This window comes from Dasypus novemcinctus, chromosome 22 (genome assembly GCF_030445035.2).
Source record: "Dasypus novemcinctus isolate mDasNov1 chromosome 22, mDasNov1.1.hap2, whole genome shotgun sequence".
Taxonomy (NCBI): domain Eukaryota; kingdom Metazoa; phylum Chordata; class Mammalia; order Cingulata; family Dasypodidae; genus Dasypus; species Dasypus novemcinctus.
This window is the reverse complement of record NC_080694.1, coordinates 68,872,823-68,890,142: the sequence shown is the minus strand read 5'-3', so window position 1 is coordinate 68,890,142 and position 17,320 is coordinate 68,872,823. Positions and strand designations below refer to the sequence as shown.

At 48.6% G+C, this 17,320-nt stretch overlaps 5 non-coding genes across 5 annotated transcripts; 3 read left to right on the top strand and 2 right to left on the bottom strand.

Moving 5' to 3' along the window:
- Positions 1–1,299: 1,299 nt before the first annotated feature.
- Positions 1,300–1,372, top strand: TRNAM-CAU (transfer RNA methionine (anticodon CAU)). The gene has a single exon. It is a non-coding gene; the product is annotated as a tRNA-Met (tRNA).
- Positions 1,373–3,390: 2,018 nt separating this feature from the next.
- On the bottom strand, positions 3,391–3,463 carry TRNAK-UUU (transfer RNA lysine (anticodon UUU)). The gene has a single exon. It is a non-coding gene; the product is annotated as a tRNA-Lys (tRNA).
- Positions 3,464–7,162: 3,699 nt separating this feature from the next.
- On the top strand, positions 7,163–7,244 carry TRNAL-AAG (transfer RNA leucine (anticodon AAG)). The gene has a single exon. It is a non-coding gene; the product is annotated as a tRNA-Leu (tRNA).
- Positions 7,245–10,724: 3,480 nt separating this feature from the next.
- On the top strand, positions 10,725–10,796 carry TRNAQ-CUG (transfer RNA glutamine (anticodon CUG)). Its single transcript has one exon. It is a non-coding gene; the product is annotated as a tRNA-Gln (tRNA).
- A 238-nt stretch (positions 10,797–11,034) lies between these two features.
- TRNAL-CAA (transfer RNA leucine (anticodon CAA)) lies at positions 11,035–11,140 on the bottom strand. The gene is made up of 2 exons: positions 11,103–11,140; positions 11,035–11,080 (listed from the first exon to the last, which is right to left on the bottom strand). It is a non-coding gene; the product is annotated as a tRNA-Leu (tRNA).
- Positions 11,141–17,320: the final 6,180 nt, after the last annotated feature.

Genomic DNA, 17,320 nt, shown 5'->3' with positions numbered 1-17,320 from the left:
GAGAAGTTTATCAACTGAATGAAAATTTGTCAAATACATTTGTGTTGTCTGCAAATATACAGATACATGGACAAGGTCAGGTTTGTATTTGAACAAGATGTTAACAATCTTCTGTTTAACATTTCCTGTGGTTTCATTAAAATCTTCATACCCCTCAGAAGATGGGTCAAATTAAAGCACTACGAGCTAGGGGGAACATTTTGTCGTTGTTGTTGCTGTGGTTTGACACATCACTCGAAACTGACATACTGTAGAGAGCAAGGCCCTTAGTAAGGCCTAAGGACCTGACTGAATCAGCTCTGCCTCGCTGTAGGGGGCCAGTGGTTACCAAAGCTTTCCCTTTTGTTCGCCCGTGGGGTGTTTTAGTTGCCATCTCACAATCAGGAAATAGAGGGAACCAGGAACCGTAACGTAATGCGTGTTGACACGCCCAACGCTGTTACTGAGAATGACGTTGCCATTTGGGGAGCTGAAAAGCTTTTGATTGATTTACAAGTGCTTGCCTGTCTCACGCAGAGCTGGTGAGTCAGGCTTTGCCTGTGCTTTCCTATCCTCTTCTCCAGCAGGCCCAATCCCAATGTATTTTCCGCAGCACGCCCAGTTTTGGGTATCTACCTTCCTAATCTGTTGTACGTGTCCTTCCATCTGGCATTGAAATAGCACAAACATTTAGACTCTTTTCAGTGAGGTCTGGATCTTCTGGCTTTGATACTGTAATTGCTCTCATTTTTGATATCTGAATTCTTCATAGTCATAAACTCTGCAGGGTTAAAAATTAAACCAGCACCGCCTCGCTGCAAAGCACAGCGGTTAATCCGCAGGCCGAGCAAGAGGCGGTGCCCTCGCTGCTGGTGAACGCAAACCCTGCTGTCAGGGGAGTCAGGGCGAGGCGGCTGCGCGGGCCGTGCCCGTCGGACGCGGGCGGAGGGGGTACCGGGGTTTTGCTCTGTTGGGTTTTTTGTTGTTTTAGGACTCAGTGCTAAAACCCGGACAGCCTAAGACAGAGGGAAAACCTGTCTTCCCCTCTCGCTGCTGGGCCCAGCGCTACGCCCACGAGTTTGCACCGAGATCTCCTAATTCCTTGGAACCACCCACTTGCCTGTCCGGGGACCGCCTTGGGCGTCCTCGTGACGCAGGAGTGATCCTGAAAGACTGTAGCGGGTTGAGAAGCCGGTGCGATTTACGGAGCAGGTGTTTGCATTTTTTTTTTTTTTAACACATCGAGGACTGAAAATAAAAGGCGGGAAAACGAAGTAAAATTCAGAGTTAAATATATGTGATAAAAGCTGGCTTTCATCTGCCTCCTTAGCGCAGTAGGCAGCGCGTCAGTCTCATAATCTGAAGGTCCTGAGTTCGAACCTCAGAGGGGGCAGTCTTGTTTTGCTCATCATTGTCAAAAAGCTGCAGTTCAGCCTCAGTCTCCGTCCATAGCACTTGGCCTGTGAATCAAGGACATTCTGTCGTTTTTCTTCTTGATTGACTTACAAGGTCTGGAAAGCGTTTGTATTTCCTTCAGTTCTCTACTTGGAAAGTCTTCATCTCTTTCAAACATGCGAGCTCTTCTGTCCAAGTTCCTCTGATTTTATGCCATAGATGTTTTCTGATTAACGCAGAGTACAGCAAGACTATCACTCTCCTTCCTGGGACTGTATCCTTCTAATTTATTGAAAAAAATGAGTGATGAGAGAAACAAAAACCCGGTGCCTTGTTTTCCCAGTCTCAAAAAATGAAACTAATTTGGATTTCTTCACCCTTTATAATCTAAGCAGCTACCAAATCACATTGATTCTTCTTCATGCACAGGCAATCTCCTTGACTGGCCTTTTATCTAGTTGGGTCCCAAGTAGGGTTCCCATCCCATCTTTCGCTCACCAACCTCCCAACATAGCCTCACCCTGTTTTCTCTGTACAGCACTTATACTACATGAAGTTGCCTTGTCCTTTTAATTGTTTGACATCTCTGTTGTCTATTCCCCACCCCACCTCCGGCCAAACTGTAAGTTTGGGCATCACCCACTGAGTCTATCTATCCCTGTATTTGCAGGGCCGGGGGCAAGCAATAAATTGTTTTCAAATAAATCGATGAATTAACTATCATATTAAATGTGATTCTTTTCCTTCCATATTCCCGGTCACTTTTGGATTATTGCCATAGTCCCCTCAAGGATCATACCTGCTGAATTTCATCCTGCAGGCTACATTCTCTGGCCCAATCCGTTTTGGGAAAAGAGAACAATCCTTGGGCTGCTTCTCTGAAACGTGGGGACCTTGGAGAGTATTTCTGAAGAGCTCTGCGGACAGTTCATTCTGGTGCAGGCTCAGAAGGCACTATTAGGGAGCATCTTACCAGGGCCCTCTGGAGCCTCAGCCTTGGGTTCTGGGAACCTGCCCCTGCCAGGGGTGGGATGCAGCTGAGAACTCAGAGCTGGGTTCCTGGCCAGTCAGGCAGGTCCTCGCAGAACCAGTGGCTCCTGGTGGAGGCATCACCATTCGCTAATCTCCTTAGCAGAATCGGAAGCTATTTTTTCATGACCCAGAGTTTTCCAGACTTGCCGACTGACTCACAATAACCAAATGCTGGAGACGTGCCAAGCTGGAGTGCCACCCTGCCAAGGCACGGGTAGGGTCTGGCTGTCTTGGGGGTGGTCGGCACATTCTTTCGTGTGTGAAGTCAACTCTGGCAGGGAAAGCAAATCAGCTCAGAACAGCTTGAATCGGAACAGCGGGAGTAATCGCTTATTCATGACCATGACGTCAAGCATGATGGTCTGACCGCAGTGGTCACCAAGAGGCCAAAGCAGGAGCGGCTGCGCTTGTGTCGGCCCGTGTGGGCTGCCTGCGCGGGGCTGGAAGCGGAGCGTTCTGGGGCTATTGCCTTACGCGAGGTTACAAGACCATCGGTCAGATGGGCCTTTGTTCAGTGTGCTGCGTGTGCGCGTTACTTCTATTGAACTTGGGTGTTCAGAAAAGCTCCTCAGGCCCCTCGTTTACAAACCAGCTCTTGAGCAGATCACTTCTCCTTCACTCTTGGTTCACAAACTCATTCTTCACAAGCGGGGGCGGTAACTTCAGTCTGCCTTCATTTCGTAGTTCAGTGGGATAAAGAGGCAAAGAAATACAGGCTCTGACACGGGGCCACGTAATTGAAGGTGCCTCTTCAAGTTTAGGGGTCTTCAGAACACCTGGGCCGTCCCCAGTACAGGGATTTCCTTTTCTCTTTTGCGCCAGAGTAACCTACCCCACCATCTGTGGATCGAAATATTTGACTCTAATGTTTTCTGTTGTTTTCACAACCTGTGTTAGGAGCCCCGTAGAATTCGGCCCTGGCCGGTGTGTTTATACATTGTCAAAGGCGCAGTCACAGTTAGATGCTAAAAAAGTTGTAGTATTCGCCCGAACAGGGACTTGAACCCTGGACCCTCAGATTAAAAGTCTGATGCTCTACCGACTGAGCTATCCGGGCTGCTCTGTGAACATGTTTTTCCCTAGTGTATTCTGGGCCTGCACCAGAATGAACTGTATAAATAGTGCTGTGAGGACAATGCTCACCTTATTTTTCTTTGCTTGTTTTTAATTCTGCCCTGGATTCTTTTCCTTACTCCCAAACCTACGCTTACCCCATGACTGTGACCACACACAATTCATGGAAAAAGTAACTCCGGACCTCGTGTAAAATAACCCAAGGAATCACTTCTAAAAGATAGCCTTTGACTATTGTTAGTTTAATAGTGCCCTGGTTCGGTTTGTCCTTCATCTTCAAAGTTTATGGTCGTTCCCCGCCCCCGCCCCAAGTCCCTGGCACAAAGCGTCTTCAACCCGGCGGCTGTGAGAATTTATTTTGAGCAAGGCTGGCTGCTGGCTGCTGGGTTTGCAGCGGTGGAAGGGACATTCTCTGTCCTCGAGGAGCTCACCCTTAGAACGGAGGGAGACCTCAGGTGAGGCATTGGCAAATCACACCGGTACGTTGAAATGTCACGCAACAAATGCTCTCCAGAAGAAGCACAGGTTACAAGATGCTTAGATAGGCAAAGTATAATCTCATAAACTTGAGTTTCCAAATTCCATCCCATAGCCCGGGTTTACTTGCTATAATAGTAAACTCTTGGAATAATGCCTGGGGCATGTTGACCGAACAATTCAACGAAAATTAGTAGTTGTTATTATCACTTTCACTCGTATTGTAAAATAGAAGATCAATTAGAGCACAGAATTTAATCGTTCTGGTTGTGCAGCCCTGAACAAATTATTTAATCTTTCATCCACTTTCCACTCTTAAATCTTACAACAGCATTTCTCCCTCTAAGATTGGATTTAAAACAAGGATTGTTTAAAACAATCCTTGTTTTAAATTTACATTTCTAATTATGTATTTATCCCTATCACTTATCCAAAAATGAATTTGAGGGAATGGATGTGACTCAAGCAGTTGAGCACCCCACTGCCACATGGGAGGTCCCGGGTTCAGTTCCTGTGCCTCCTAAAGAAAACAACGAGCAAACAGATGAGGAAGGCAATGTGGCTCAGTAGTTGAGCACCTGCCTTCTGCATAAGAGGACCTAGTACCTCAAAAAAAAAAAATGGATTTGAGGTGGCCTACACAGCTACACCATAAGAAAAAAAAATGGAAAATGTGAATAGATCTAAAATCAAGGCAATGGGAATATAAAGAAAGAAAATTAAGGTGAGACTAATGGGGAAGAAAATTATGTATACCATGAACTCTGTACATCCCCAGAAGATGGGCTTATATGGGGGGGGGGGATTTCCTGCAGGGGGGAGATAGGGAAGACTTCTTCAAACTGAGAGCTGAAGCTTAATCAGACAAAAGTGCGGCGCCACCACTTAGTCCTCTGGAAGCTCCCTGCTCTCGGCAGTGTTTGTGGCACCGGGGGCCGAGGGGGCAGGAGGCAGGGACAGGCTGTACCTCAGCAGCCAAAGGAAGCCCCTGGGGATTGCAAGCAGAGCCGGCGAGCCCTTACCCCGGTTTCCTCTACAGAACAAGTCAGAGGGGGCCAAGAGAGGATGCAAAATCTCAAACGAGGTCCCCAGGCGGTAGCAGGGGTGGGGAAAGCTGCAGGGGGGGGGGCATTTAGAAGGAAGCAGAGGACTTGGGGCCAGACGGCCTGGGACCCCGGGTCAGGGTAATTCTTCCCCAAACACGCGCTACACCGGGAAAGCGGGAATCTGAAAGGCAAGGGCACTTTGGCTCTTTGTAGAGTGTCTCAGGAGCACAGAGCTGCTGGTTCTCAGCAGTGAGCAAGCCCTGAGTGATCACGTAAAAACGAGGAGACTCGTGGGGGGAGTGGCCTCCGCGGAGACAGCCAAGGAGGGATAACTGGACGCAGGCAGAGAATGTCCCAGGCCCGGCTTCCACACTGCTGTCGACTGGGGGGATCCAGGTCTTCCGCGTCACTCCTAAAAATCCATCCCAATCCCACTGAACCAGAACATGCTATCATGAGCCAGGGTATCCGTATTTTAATAAGACTCCAGGTGACTCTCCTATACCGTAAAATTTAGAACTCAGATGTATAAGTTATCTACTGCTCCGTAACAAATAAGGACAAACTTAGGGGCTTGAAACAGCACACAGTTATTAAACCAGCTTTCTAAGGGGAGGAGTCCTGGCAAGGCTGAGCTGGATGCTCTGCTTCCGGGTTTCTCAACAGGCTGCAACTGAAGTGTCAGCCAGGAGCCAGGCAGGGCTCACCTGAGGACGGATACCCTTTCAAGCTCATGTGGTTGTTGGAAGAATTTAGTTCCTCCAGGGCTGTTGAACTGCCTTACCTGCTTGCTAGGAGGGCTTCTACAGTGTGGCCGCCTGTGTCATCAGAGTGCAAGCCAAGAAGGCAACAGAAGAGTTTTCCAGCAAAGGCAAAGCACAGTCTTATGAAACCTAATCACAGAAGTGACATCCCATCACCTTTGCCACGTTCTGTAGTTTAAAAGCAACTTACCACATCCAGTTTACAGTCCAGAGGATAGGATTGCTCAAGAGTGTGAACACCAGGGAAGACTTTCTTAGAGTCTGCCTATCACACCAAGTTTCAGAAAGTTCAAAGGCAAAGCAAGAAAAACCCGTGACCTGAGATAGATGAGATGATAACAGCAAAGTTCCTGAAATTGTGCCTGGCACACGGTAACAATTCACTAGATATTAGTTACTATTAATATTATGACTATTATTGTTACCATAAAATAATACTATATTTTGGTGTGTCATGAACAAGCAGTTTCTTCTTCAGGTGGTTGTGCTTAGAACAATCATTGACATGTTGTACATTTTATTTATGTCATTTTCAAAATTGATTTAAGGGAGGTTAAAGGACCCAAACAGAATAGAATAGAATAAAATGGTGTTAATAGAATTAAATAAGAATAAAAGAAAAATAGAATGAAAAGCTTACGATGAGATCAGAAGAAGAGAAAAGTGCACATCCTTAAGACCTGGAAATCTTTTAAAGCTGGGACCAGCAACACGGCAGTTAGAAAGAAAAAAAAAGTTATTTCCTTTCTCCTCTTTCCACTATATCTTATGTGTCTTTTCTCTTTGCACTTATTAGGTATCCAATAATAGTGTGTTGAATGAGTTTTTTGTTTCCACGGAACATCTACCACTATCGACACGAGAGACCGTTTTTGAATTTTCCGATTCAGAGCGTTTGGGTTAGCTGGGACGGTGACTTAGTTCACGTCCGCAGCGCGGCTGGGAAGCGAAGCCTGGCAGACGAGGCCGAGGGCCCGGCCCCAGCCGCTTCCCCCGGCCTTTCCTGCGGGGATGTGAGGGCCGGGGAGGGCGGCCGAGTCCGGCTGCCCGGCAGCTGGTCTCGGGCAGCTTTCCTCGGACGGCCGAGACTTCGAGAGCAGGGGCTGCCCTGCCACCCCCAGGGAGGGCCCCGGAGGCGCCGGGCGCCCCGAGAAGCGGGCGGCGGAGAGGCAGGCTCGGGGTTCTGTCCTGCCTCTTCGCAGCTGCGGGCTCAGGCCACGCGGCCGGACTCGCTCCCCGCCGGAGTCCGAGCGCCGCGGGGGGCGCGCGTCTCCTGGAGCGGTGGGGGAGCGCCGCTCTTCCTGGAGAAGTCGGGGCTGCGCTGGGAACAAGGTGTGCAGGACCCGGTGCAGGGGCTCAGAAAGGAGGAAGCGCTCCTAGGACAGCGCGCGGCGTGGTAGCGTGGCCGAGCGGTCTAAGGCGCTGGATTAAGGCTCCAGTCTCTTCGGGGGCGTGGGTTCGAATCCCACCGCTGCCAGCTTTCTCTTTTCCTCTCCTTTCAGCTTTAAAGCTGTCTTTCTTTCCGTCGCCAGTGCAGTCATTCTTAGAACCTCCAAGGTTGAGCCAAGGTCACGCAGGTTCTTCTCCCCCGGTATGATAGGCCGGCGAGTAATTCTTTCAATTAACGAATAGTAACTGAGCACCCCCTATGCAAGATGCTCACTTCTTTGATCACCACCGTATTTTCGTCACATAACAGACCTTCGTTTATTTCATTCGCGTCTCAAACATATTCAGCACCTACTGTGTACCAGGTCCTGCAGATACAGCAGTGCTTGTCACTGCCTTGCCCAGTAAGAGATGAACGAATGAATGAACACGGCCTACACCACCCAGGGGATCCGATCCGCTGCCCTCCCTTCGGCCTGCTCGTTTCACCTGTTGAACCTGAATTATGCTCACAAGGCACCTGCCGCGCACCTGCCCTCCCACCCCACCAGCGGGGAGCGCCCTCGCCGCTCTGCCCGCGTCCGCGCCTTCCGCACGGCCGCCCTCCCGGCCCGCGGTTCCCCGCGCTCTTCGCGTCCTCCTCTCACGCTCCAGGCCCCGGCTCGGAAGCTGCTTTCCCCTGGAAGCCTCCCTTGATTCTGCCTGCCCCCCAGCCAGCTCCAGAAGTACAACCAGGCGCTGAGCACGTGGAGAGAAACGGGACGGAGGGTCCCTGCCCTGGCGTGCGGTGGGGAAGAAAGGCGTTACGCACATGGGCGCGTAACGGCCCCGAGACGGCACAACTCCTGTAAAGCGTGAAACTGAACGATGATAATAAAGCATGGAACGGAGTAGCATGCACGGTACAATGTATAAACGACAAATTGTTCCAAATGGTTACAGGGTCACGGGATTGGAGAGGAAAGGGAGGAATTGTAAATTTCATTTTAAACACTGTTACATTGTTAAAATGAGTGGATATTGATTACCTAATTCAAATGAACGACTTTTTAAAAAGTCTCCAATGCTGGTAAGTGCCGCAAAGGCGAAGCGCAGTGTGCTGGGGCGCACAGAGGCCTGAGCTGCGCCATGCCTCCTGCCGGCAGGCTGCCCTCATCCTCACCTGCTCTTACCTGGGTGTTCCTGCTGGGATGCTGCCGATGTCCTGGCGTAACTCTACCCATCACTTACACACTTTTTGGAAATTTTTGTGCAACTGATTGTTTTCCTCCATGAAGAAATGCATGGCTCAGATACAGAACGTATTTCCCTTGCTTCCCCACATCCTGAAAGCTAAATAAATATGTGGCATGTCGCAGTGAATGAATACACAGAAGAATGTCTTTGTAACTTGTGAAACGGGGAAGGCGTGCAGAGCTCAGGAGCGGGGAAGACCCTCAGCTCTTTGGCTCTAGGTACAGCCATGCGTTTTGAAGCACCTTTCTATGAGCCACGCCGGCTGGGCTTGCTCGGGACTGCTGACTATGCCGCGCTGACCTGCCCTTTCTGGACTGAATTCTGCTCTATCAGATGACCACAAGCCATCCTGAACAAGTGGGTTCTGAACTGTATGGCCAGGCATCTCTTCCCACAGCCATCCCCCTCAGTGACCTCCACGTGCTGGCATTCGCCTTGCCATGTTTGTGAGCCACCCACAGATGATCCCAAGGAAAAGGCACCGCTTTCCTGACTCCATGCTCAAGAAAGAGCACACCCATGGCCATTTGCCCTATTTCTGCCATCCCCTTGGGGACAGATGTGATAGAGCTGAAAAAATAGTCACCTACACCCTTTCCTCTTTGCCCATTCCCAGAAGGCAATTTAAAGTTGTATTTAAGGTTCTGGTATCACTTTAGGACCAGGGGACGTTTTCCTTTTTCTTTTAGAAATAAAGTTGCAGCTTATGGAATGAAAAGGCTGCCACCGGTACTGGGGAAGAAAGAATTGCTTCATTATTCAGCTAGACTGGAAACAGGGTTAGAGGATCTTTTCACAAGACTAGGAGAATAATAAAAATAGAATGGAGACCCATATGAGCACCTGGCCAGAGGTATTTTAGTTTCACTGCTTCCTCTCCACCCCCCAAAATACATATTCAATTCAACCCACTTTTATTGAGCACGTATTTTGTGACACATTGCTCGTTGGAGACACATTAAGAGGTATCAACGTCAGGAAATGATTCAGGGGTCCCTTGGTAATGCAGCCTAAGGAGATGCCCAGAGGCACAGTAAGCATGCATGGGCAATGATTACCATTTAGATTAACTAAAGCAGTGGTCGATACCCAAGCATTTCTTCCAATCATACATCATATATGGTCTCTTTGTTATATGTTGTTCTTACAGTTACAGGATACTCATGTTATCCTAATAAGATTAAGATCTGGGGGAAAAAAATTACTACGTCCAGCAGTGTGCCAGCCTCTCTTGGTCATCCACACATGAGGACACCTATTTTGGGGCCTGGAAGGTGAGCGAAGAAAGAAAGAAAGAGAGAAAGAGAGAAAGGAAGGAAGGAAGGAAGGAAGGAAGGAAGGAAGGAAGGGGAAAGAAAGAGAGAAAGAGGAAGGAAGGAAGGGGAAAGAAAGAAAGAGGAAGGAAGGAAGGGGAAAGAAAGAAAGAGAGAAAAAAGAGAGAAAGAAAGAAAAAGGAAGGAGGGAAGAAAGGAGAAAGAAAGAGGAAGGAAGGAGAAAGAGGAAGGAAGGAAGGGAAGAAAGAGGAAGGAAGGAGAAAGAGGAAGGAAGGAAGGGAAGAAAGAGGAAGGAAGGAAGGAAGGAAGGAAGGAAGGAAGGAAGGAAGGAAGGAAGGAAGGAAGCAAGCAAGGAAGGAAGGAAGGAAGGAAGGAAGGAAGGGGAACTCCTGCTCCCTTCAGAGTTATCAGGTGATGCCTATGGAGAGAAGGCAAAAAGGAAACCCTCCAAAAAACCTGACGCTGGGCTGTCCCGCTGACTACTCGCTAATCAACGCACTCGCTCATTCCTTCGTTTATCCTTTCATCGACGCGTTCATGCCACAAGCACTTACCGAGCTCCCGCTACGTACAGACCTTGGGGTATCAAAGAAAGAGAGCGGCACCGAGGCCTTTTGGAGAAGTAAGACAGGTTTTTAAAAGTCAGGCTCCACATCACAGCCGCGAGGAAGCGCAGCCCCTCCAGGCTCGCTGCGGGGCGCCTGCGGCGGAGGCGGCGGGAGCGAGGGCGCGGTGGGCGCGTCCTCCCCTAGGCCCGCGGTCGAGCTCACGCCGGCGGGGTCCACGCCGCCGAGGGGCTTGCTCACCGCACCCCGGCGCGCGGAGCGGAGGGCGAGGCGGCAGCCGCAGCCGGGCTCCCCTCCCGCGCAGGCACTCTCCACCGTGGGTAAGTACGACAATTACCTTATTTATTTTCTGAAGTTGTAGGTGTTCTCAGCGGGGCAGGAAGAGGGGCGCGAGCTTTCTTTAAAAGGGCCCTTCTGCTCCAGCCTGGGCTCCTGGGCTGCTCCCCGTCAGCTGGGCCGAGTGGAGAAGCAGCCCCCCAAACCCACACAGAGGGTTCCATGGTGTAATGGTGAGCACTCTGGACTCTGAATCCAGCGATCCGAGTTCAAATCTCGGTGGAACCTTACTTGTGTACTGCTGTGACTCTTTTCTGATCATAATTTTCCGTTTTGGATGAGCTTGGGGATTTCCCGGGATCGCCAGGCTGCTCTCAGGACCCGCAGGGTACGCGCGGAACCTGGTAATGACTCGGCAGGTGCCAAAAGGAAGGAGGAACTGGCTACAAAAAGAAAATGGTGGGTAGAGGGTGGAAACTAAAAGTGAGAAAAGCGCCAAAATTCCAAAAGTAACTGAAAAGCCGCCTGTCAGAAGTGGGATTCGAACCCACGCCTCCATTCGGAGACCAGAACCCTCACGGAGAGGAAGTGACACTTGAGTCTGGCGCCTTAGACCACTCGGCCATCCTGACAGCCGTAAGTAGCTTTTTCAGGTGCGCCTACACTTCATTCTGGCGCCTTTGCACGGTGGGACCCACATGTGGTCTAGCTGACTTTGTTTCCCAGGCCCGCCCGGAGCTTCCCACCGCAGGGCTAGAATCCAGTAGGTCCTGTCCCTGCGCACCCCTCTGTGCGCACCCGGGGTCGCCAGAACCAAGGGCCACCGACCCCGCCCCTCCACAGGGGACAGGAGTGAAGCTTTGCCATCGCAGTACGCCCTGGCCATCGCAGGGGCCCTGGTCATCGCAGGGACCCTGGTCATCGCAGGGGGCCCTGGTCATCGCAGGGGGCTCTGGTCACCGCAGGAGGCCCTTAGGACTTTGCAGGAGGCCCTCTGACCATCTCAGGAGGCCCTGGCCATCGCAGGAGGCCCTCTGACCATCTCAGGAGGCCCTGGCCATCGCAGGAGGCCCTTCAGTCATCACAGGAAGCCCTGGTCATCACAGGAGGCCCTTTGGCTATCATAGGACGCCCTGCTCCTGAGCAGCTGCCTAGCAAACCAGTGGAGTCTGCAGGAGCCCAGCAAGGAAGAAATGAGCGAGCCAGTGTGGACCTGGGGAAAAAGCCTCAGAGCTGGTGGAGACCCGCGAGGGCCAAGGCCAGTGGGAGTCCAGGGCCCCGGGCCTGTCTGTTGAGGCAAGTTGCAGGAGTTGGTCAGGTCAGGGCTTCCAAGAGAAAGAGAAGCCAGGATGGAAAGCTGGAGTGGAAGATACGTGCACAAAGTTGAACCCCTAGAATGCAGCAAACAGGCCGTCGTCCCTCCACTGGGCTCTGGCTAGAGGTGAAGGGATGGAGGAGGAAACTGGCCAGAAGTAAGGAACCACAGAGTCTGACACTTGAAGGCCTCCAAGGAAAGCAGCAGACCCCAAGGATCAACCCGGGTCTTCCCATATGGTAGGCGGAGCCACATCTGCTTCCCCACATGTTCTTTTTAAGGATTTGAAGGTTAGGCTAATGTGTCAACCCCACCAGGTAATTGTGCCCAGTTGTTTGGTCAAGCAAGCACTGGGCTAACTGTAATCCAATGGCATTTATGGACTTTAGTCACCAGTGATTTTACTGCAGTGGTAATCATAGATGGCTGATTACAATACATCAGTCAGGGAGATTGCCATCAGCAATGAATGACGCTTAACCCAATCAGTTGAATGCTTTAAAAGGGGAAATGATTCCAGCACTGAGAGAGAATTTCCCAGCTCGTCTTTAGACAGCCAATGTCTCCCAGAACTCAAGAACCTTCACTGGAGTTTCATCAGAATTCCTGGCTGCAGCCTGCCTGTGGAACCTGTGCTTGTGCATTCCACAGTCAAGTGAGAGACTCACAGAATCGCATACTGTTGACAGATATCTCTTGTTGATTCTGTTTCCCTAGACAACCCTGACTGTATGCATGTACCATAGTTTATACTTTTTTGTTTTTTCTTTGTTTTTTTTTTTTTTTTGTTGTTGTTGTTGTTGTTTGGTACCATAGTTTTTAAATTGACACATTTTTAAGAATATTTTTTCCTCCTGATTTCTTTTTTTAACCACTTTGCTTCTCACCACTTTTTTTTCCCACATAGTTCCAACTAGATTAAAAAAAAACTAGATCTGAATAGTAAATAAATCTGAAAATAGCGAGATCAGTACTGGGTGTTTTTTGTTTGTTTTTAGGAGGTATGGGAGATTGAACCCAGGACCTCCTACATGGGAAGTAGGTATTCAACCACTTGAGTTACATCTGCTCCCCTAAATGCTGCTTTTATAATGAAAATTCCCAGGGGTATGAAGTGAATAACACACTATCTCAAATAATAATAATAATGTATATCATACTCGTTTAATTAGAAGAACTTTCAGGACTTACTTATAAATGGACTTTGTGCATTTCTCAAATGCACAAAGTAAATATTTGAAATAAAAACCATTCCTTTACTCAAGCAAGCCATTTGAATCCCATGAGAAAATAAAGCTTTTCTTTACACTGAACTTTAAGGTTTGAAACTTAAAATAGAATATCATTTCTCTGTATGAAAAAGAGTGCTTTAAATACTTGAGAACTCATTTGTTTATCTTATTTTTCTAACTTGTTTTTAATAGCTAAGGCATGCACATGGTATAAAATTCAAAAGATATAAAAGGTCCACCAACTGCTCACACCTAAGTAGAAATGCCACCAGATTACTGAGAGTCCTTTGATCCCTTCTCTCCAGGGTTCTTTAAATGCGGGTCTAAGAAACCCGTCCTTGCTTCTACCACTGCCCCACACCCTCAGCTGTTCCAGTACCTCCAATCCATATCAAGCAGAGAATGAAGGCAAGGAAAGCTCTGGTGTTCTCTGTGTCTTTTTTGAGCTTCTCCAAGACATTCTCCAAGCTGGGGTATGGATGATGAAAGAACAGGCTTTTTACTTGCACTAAGTGTGGGACAGTTCAATGGTTTAGTGAAGCATTTCTCCTTTTCTCTCCTCTGATACCCCTGGCATTACAGTAGGGTGTCCCAGGGTGACACTGGCATGTGGTCCTGGAACCCTCCCCACACTCTCTCAGGTCCGTTACATGAAGGCTGGTGGTTGTTGGCTGAGGGAAGATGTGGTAGGGTGAAGGAGAGAAGGAAGCGATGAGGCTCAAGGAGGGTTTGGCCCTCACTGGGTCTCTCATACTATTTTGAATACATTTGGAGTGACGGGTGAAAGCCAGGAGTCAAAGATGCTGTGTCATGAAAACCTCTGAAATTCAGGTCACAACTAGTGCTCCTTCAGGACCTGTGGTGGAAACTGCCAGGTGCCTCTCCAGCAGCCATCTCACCTTCTTCCTTACTGATAGAACCCAGCTTTTCATCCCGGGTAGCAATGGGCACCTCCCAGCCTCCTTTTGCAGGAACTTCTGACTCTTCAATAGAAGGCGCGAAGCCTTCCAAGGCAGGGTGATGCAAAAGGACAAATAGTGTCAGACCTCGCTCATATGAAATACTAGCAGCAGAGTTCATAGAGTCAGAGCGTAGGTTACCGGTTACCCCGGAGGGTTGACGGGAAGAGAGTGGGGGAGGGGAGAGGGACTCATCGCCTCACTGCAGTGCTTAACTTGGAAGCAATGCTTCATTCTGTTTGAGGTGATGAAAGGTTGGGATAATGGATATTGGTGACGGTAGCATACTTTGTGAAAGTAATTAACGCTACTGAATTATATGCTTGAAAGGGTTAGAATGGGAAAATCTGAGTTGTACATATAAAAATAAAAATGATGGGGGACGATTTCTCCCTGTTTGTCTGGGACAGTTCCTATTTACTTGTTGTCACTGGGTAATTATTAAAAGCACTCCCTCTTCCTCTCAAAAGTGTTCCTGTTTGGGAATCAAAGCCCCCTCTCAATTAGAGGTGGAGTGGCTATCACCATCCCAGAATCCTTGGGACTGAGGAATCATATATGAACTAGAGTGGATTTACTGGTACTCTACTTAGACTTATTGAGTGGATTTAGAGTGGATTTACTGGTATTCTACTTAGACTTATTGTGATTCTAGCAACAGAAGAAATTACATCGTTGATGTGGAGACACTGGAGTTGCTGAAGGCAGAGAGAGGGAAAAAGAGGTGTGATATGGGGGCATTTTGGGGACTTGAAATTGTCCTGAAATGACATTGCAAAGACAGATACAGGACATTCTATATCCTGCCATAAGCTGCAGAATGGACTGGGAGAGAGTGTAAACTCCAACATAAACTACAATCCATGTGGTGTAGCAGTATTCCAATTCATCAGTTGCAATTTATCATTGCAATGAATGTACCACACTGATGAAAGAAGTCGTTGATGTGGGAAAAGTGAGGGCTGTGGGGAGTGGGGCATAGGGAAGCCCCTATATTTTTTGTGTAACATTTTGTGTAATCTATGTACCTTTTATATATATATTTTTAAAAAGTGTTCCTGCTTGGACAATGAAGTAAACAGCCACTGCATTCTGAAGGGGATGCATTCGCGAGGGACCAGTGCCCTTTCCCGTTTTCTCTGGCCTCGTGTCTAGATTGTGAAACCAGCGCAGCCACTGTGGGCTATGAGATGACCTGGGAGTAGACTCCACGCCCGGGAACGGTGGAGCCGAAAAATATAGAGACCGCGTCACTGAGGATGGTGCCTCTGCTGTGCCAGTGCCCAGCTTTCTTCTGGCCTCTGGGTTTCCTCTCAGACTCGCAGAACCTAACTGGAGTGGATGTAGAGCCCAAGTGACCCCAGATGGCCGGGTGGGGGGGGCTGGCTGAGCTGTAGACTGTGGCTGCTGCCCAGCAGGGGGCCCAGCCACCCAGGGTGGTGCCCAGCAGTCTGCCAGGTCTTCCCTTCAGGGGTGGGGCCCAAATGCCTAGCCCTGCTAACTTTACTTGGCCCCTTACCACACCAACTGGTGTAGGGGTGGCATATCAGTCAGCCAAGGGGGTGCTGGTGCAAAATACCAGAAGTCTGTTGACTTTTGCAAAGGGTATTTATGTGGGCTAGGAGCTTACAGACACCAGGCCATAAAGCATAAGTTACTTCCCTCACCAAAGTCTATTTCCACGTGTTGGAGCAAGATGGCTGCCAACATCTGCCCAGGGTCCAGTCTTCCTGGGTTCCTCTGGGCTCAGCTCCTCTGTTTCCTCCACAAGGTCAACTGTAGACTACGAGGTTCTCTAGGCTTTGCCTCTCTCCACAAGGCCAGCTGTAGACTATCAGGTGAAGGCTGTCTCTCTCCCCCGGGTTTCTGCTGTGTCTAAGGAGCCGTCTCTATTCCTCTGTGTTCTTCTCCTGGCTCAGGTCCTCTCCTCCCAGGGCTTACTTCTCTTTCCTCTGTGTGCTTTCTTCCCAGGGCTCCAGCTCAAGACTCCAGCATCAATCTCCAAATCAAATCTCTCCACCTCTGTCCTTTGCCATGTCTTTCATCTGTGAGTTGAGGAGCGGGAGTTCAACACCCTACTGATGTGGCCCAATCAAGTCCTAATCCTAATTTAATCATGCCCAGCTACAGACCAGTTTACAAACATAATCTAGTATCTATTTCTGGAATTCATACCTATATCAAACTGCTACCAGTGGGTAGGAAAACCAAAGAAATTGGTCCAGATTTACCCAATCAGAGCAAAATGCAGACCTGGATATTATGATGCCCAGATTTTAACTTTTTGTTTTGAGATAATTATAGAATAGTGTGCAATTGCAAGAAATCCTCCAGAGAGTTCCAGTACAGCCTTCACTCAGTGTCTCCCAGTGGTAACATCTTACAGAGGAATAGAATCATTTATCAGAACCAGGAATTGTCACTGATACAAGCTACCGACTTTATTCAGCTCTCACCGTTTTCACACACACTCATTTCTGTGTGTATTTAGTTTTATGTGATTTTCTCGCATGTGTAGATGTGTCACCACCACCACCACAGCCAGAACTCGTCCATCACAAGAATCCCTCAAGCTTCCCTTTTACAACCACAGCTACCTCCCTCCCCTCTCCCTAAACTTTGGCAAACATGAACCTGCTCTAGATCTCAATCATTTTGTCATTTCAAGAATGTTATTTAATGGAATCATATAAAATGTAACATTCTGAGGATACATTTTTTTTCCACATGGCGTAATTCCATTGAGATCCACCCAGGCTGTTACATGTTTCAAGGTTATTCAGTTTTTATTGCTGTGAGGTTTTCCATAGTACCAATGTACTACAGTTTAACCATTCACCACCGGATGACATCTGGCTTGTTTCCAGTTTGGGCATTAAGAATAAAGCTATGAACATCTGTGTACACACTTTTGTACGGCCACAATTTTTTGTTGCTCTGGGATAATTACCAGTGATGTGTAGATGTAAGACTCAAAACTGCAGAAGCCACTTGGCTACCAGATAACCTCAAAGACCTGCTCCACCCAGCCCGATACAGAATAATACCCTTTCTGTCCTCCTTGTCTGTTTATCTTTCCTCATGGCCCTTTCATACGATATATTTATTTATTTATTTGCGTATTGCTCATGTTCCCCTCTAGAATGTAACTCCATGAGCAAAGGAGCTTTTTCTCTTTTGTTCCCTGCAGAGTTCTGGAGCCTACAAGAGTGCCAGGCACACAGTGGGGACTCAAAAAATACTTGCAGAATAAATGAATGAATATATCGCAGACATCTTTCCACATTCTATCCCATTCTTTTTGGT